General features: G+C 37.8%; 1 non-coding gene across 1 annotated transcript; it reads right to left on the reverse strand.

The window, feature by feature from the left end:
- Positions 1 to 486: 486 nt before the first annotated feature.
- On the reverse strand, positions 487 to 650 carry LOC141569775 (U1 spliceosomal RNA). Its single transcript, XR_012493571.1, has one exon. It is a non-coding gene; the product is annotated as a U1 spliceosomal RNA (small nuclear RNA).
- Positions 651 to 4,368: the final 3,718 nt, after the last annotated feature.

The following is a 4,368-nucleotide window of genomic DNA, read 5'->3' on the forward strand; positions in this document are numbered from 1 at the left end:
CAAATTTGAATTTTATATATTTTATGGGTTATGAAATATTATTGCTCTTTTGATCTTTTACCAACCATTTAAAAATGTAAAAATCATTCTTTGCTTGTGGGTAGTAGGAAAACAGGTGGCCAACTGGATTTGTCCTAAGGGCCATAGTTTGCTAACCCCTGCCCTAGACCAGCAGTTTTTAGCTTTGGCTGCTCATCAGGGTCACCTGGGTAGCCTTTAAGAACTACTCATGTTGAGCTCTGTCTCTTGTGGTTCTGACTCAGATGGTTTAGGGTGATGCTTGGCATCAGTTCTTATTTAAAGCTCCTCAGGTAATTCTTCTGTGCAGCCATGGTTTTATAACTACTCGTCTAGAGTTGTGTTTTCTGGCTCCAGACTTAGCCGAGATCTTTTGTAAATCATGTAACTGCAAATTCTTAAGGGTGACAACATACTCTATGGGAGAAACATGATATCCAATACAAGTTTCTGAATCATTTTTTTAAACAGGGGAGAGCAAGAATGCAGTCCACCACTACCAACAAATTATGCAACCAAGTTTCCCACATTTGGGGAAATTGCAGAGGTCAGCACACATGGAATGCAATGGATGAGCCTCACCCTGGGAAAACCACCTTTGTGACTGTGGTAGTTCCCTGCCAGGTAAGTATCTGAATCATTTTAAAATAGTGGTTGAATTACCCTTCTTCAAGGGGCAGTAAGAGAAAGAACACCAGATGATATGATTTATGTAGAAAAAAAAAGAAAGAATAAAACAAAAATGTTTATTTCCTATGGTATGTGCTTATGTACATAAATGCATAAAATGAGTTCTGAAAAGTTACACACCAAACAGATAACTCAGGTTACCTCTGGGGAGGAGAGTAGGACTACAGGGGTAAAGGTGGGGTCAAGAAACACTTTTGATTTCATCCCATTTTGGTTCAATTCTGACTTAGCCAGTTACTAGCTACGTGACCTCAGGCAAACAATTTCACTTCTCTCTGCCTCAGTTTTCTCATCAGTAAAATGAAGAAAATAGCAATACCTACCTCATTGGGTATATCTGCGATATAGTGAATTAATTACATGTAAACAAACTTAGAACCATATCTGACATATAAATACCCAATAAATATTAGTGATTATCAAAAAAATTGTTTGGAAAACATAAAGAATTATATTTGCAAGTAAAAATATTTTTATTTTCTGCCTTTATACTATTTTAGTAGGTAATTAGACTCTTTGAACACAGTGATAATCACCCAGCAGGAGTACTTACCTTCTTAGGAGTCATATCAGACTCCCTGTAGAGGAATTCATGGCTTGAAAACAACCCTCTGGAAACTCTGATATACATTCCAAGTGGGCACAACCCTCAATCTATATGAATGAAATTATGTTTTCATTCATTGTCAAATATAAATAAACCCTCTCACAGAGATGAAGGGTTGGGTTCCCAAGAAACAGTTAGGAATAAAGTGATGTGAGACTTTATACAGCTAAAATCCTTATAACTAACACCATCTTATTGCATACAAATACAATTTCAGAGCAAGATTAACTGTATGCAACCAAAACAAATGTTGAACCATAGCACCTCCTCTTACATACAATGGGTTGTCTTTAAAATACATTGAATTCCCAATTCTCAGCATTGTGAATGATACACTATTTGTAAGGGATCCTTCAAACTATGAAAAATGAATAACCTGGGTATCTTTGACCTTCTTCTTATAGACAGCATGTTTGCCTTCTAAATTATGATCCACTTAGATGAATATTAATATGAGTTTGTAATTTTGACTGGTATAAGAAATTTGGAATATGTTTGGTACTAATGAGAACTTGATCTGAGAGGGGAAAAACTGGTTTAAAAATGACCTATCAAGCATATAATTAAAAGTCTATATAAAAATATAGTGGAGTGAGAGGCGGTGTAGAATTATCTGTCTGAGCAATCAAGGAGGTAGCTTTACCAGAGAATTCAGAAGAATGAGACCATGTGTTTTTGTAAAATAATATTTGCTTGAGAATCAGAAGCCCTGACTTCGGGTCCTTTCTGTTACTGACTTTGGATTCATCAGTTAAACTCTCTGGGCCTCATTTTTCTCTGTGATTTGAGAAGACTGGACTTGATGAGTTCAGAGGTCTCTTTAGCCAGAATATTCTATTAATTGTTAGTGGCAGTGTCCAGAGCCATGAAGTTCTGCCTGGGGCCTTATTCTGAGGTAACCATCTATGGTATGTGAGGGGAAACAAAGCTCTCCGATGAACCCTCACCCGTTTGTGGAGCCAAGTTAAACTTTGAGACGCCAGTTTTCATTGAAATGTCATATCTAGATTAACTACTTTTTATCAAAAACAAAGGCCTTTTGATGCAACTCTGTATTAGTCAGTAATGGTCAGCCTTGGGAATGTTATCTAATATGATGGCACATTGGGCTTCTTTCTTTGGAATTAACTTCAACAAAGCAGTCCTATGAGCTGTGGTGGGAGATGTACATGAAGACGATGTTTGCACCAATTCCACATACTAGTGAAGAATCTCTGGGGAAACCACACCCTACCACACATCTTCACTTCCTTTGAACCTACTGCTGTTGCTTTTTATCATTAAAAGACAAACAAACTTGATTTGGCTCTGACTGCTGCGTGCTGGGCAGTGATGACTAAGAGAAGCCATGGGGCCTCTGGTTCAGCAGAATTTCCTTCTTCACACTGTGCTTTGTCAGTCTACTTTCTGGCCTGAAGTCCCTCAGTTGTGGTAGTCCCTCTTTAGCTACAATGGGGAGAGGTGGCTATGGTATTGTGCCAATATTTGGTAAAATTCTCCATGAAGGGCACTGTGGTTCTTACTCAGGATAAATCTGAACCAGCTTGAACCATCAATTTGCTTTGCTTTGCTTTAGTAAAAGCTTTTATTTAAAAAAAAATCCAAGTAATTCTTTGAATTGCAAAAGGAAGGCTAACACATAGGGCAGCATAATAGTTTGGTGGAAAACAAAAGTAACTATCACTTTACTTTATGAAGCATGTCCGGATCATCATTTTATTTTGCTTTTTGGGCCAATTGTGTGAGCAGACAATTGAACCTCCATTTTACAGATTAGAACATTAATAAGTCTAGTGATTTGCTCAAGGGCAGTTAGTTACTGACTGACTTTGGTCTCCAAAGGCTTGATTGGAATGATTATAGCCCTACTTCTCTAAATTCTTTCTTTTTTTAAATTAAAGTTTATTGGGGTGACAATTGTTAGTAAAGTTACATAGGTTTCAGGTGTACAATTCTGTATTACATTATCTATATATCACATTGTGTGTTCACCACCCAGAGTCAGTTCTCCTTCCATCACCATAAATTTGATCCCTTTTACCACCCCCTCTGCCCTTACCCTCTGGAAATCACTAAACTATTGTCTGTGTCTATGAGCTCCAAACTCTTTCTGGTAGGAAGCCACAATAGCATTCTGTGGCTGGGAAGAGGACAGTGGGTGTGATCTGCCTAGGCACAGACAATAAGGGGGAACATTGTAGAGAATTCAAAAAATAATAATAAAACCAATTCTAAATCAGTATGCTTTTTCTTATTATGATGCCTTGGCAACTCTAAACAGTATCAGTAATAAAATATTTCTCCCTACTGGAGTAAACCACTTTCACCACTCCCTCCTGGGAGGTAAGGCTCCTCAGGTTGTCCATCCAGTGTCAGAGATGCTGCTTAAGGCTAGAAGGGAAGGCAGAAAGTCAGTCAGCAGGTTTTAGCTGGAAAAGCCCTCAGTAGGGCACTGAATCAATTAGCAAGTGCTTATGGAAAAAGGTTTCCTTGCTCAGCACTGGGTTAAGAGCTTGAGAAAAGAGCAGTCAAGCAAGATTCCTGCCTCAAGGAGCTCACAGTTACATTCTTGAGGTAAGATTTGTGTTGAGGCAGCTACAGCTCACACCTTTTAAAAAAATTAGTTTCAGGTGTACAAAACAACATAATGATTAGACATTTACACCCCTCTTAAGATGATAACCTCCCATGTCTACTACCCCTCTGATATCATACATAGCTATTGCAATACCATTGACTATATTCCCTATGCTGTACTTTACATCCCATGAATACATATACACATATATATATATATATATATAATTATAGTTGACATTCAATATTACTTTTTATTAGTTTCAGGTGTACAGCACAGTAGTTAGGCATTTATATAATCTATGAAGTGATCCCCTCAATAAGTCCAGTACCCATGTGGCATCCTATGTAATCTTTACAACATTAATTATTATGTTCCCCATACTGTATTTCACATCCCTGTGACTACCAATTTGTACTTTCTAATTCCTTCACCTTCTCCTCCACCCCCAACCTCCCTCCCATCTAGCAACTAT

The sequence above is a fragment of the Rhinolophus sinicus genome, chromosome X (genome assembly GCF_036562045.2).
Source record: "Rhinolophus sinicus isolate RSC01 chromosome X, ASM3656204v1, whole genome shotgun sequence".
Lineage (NCBI taxonomy): Eukaryota > Metazoa > Chordata > Mammalia > Chiroptera > Rhinolophidae > Rhinolophus > Rhinolophus sinicus.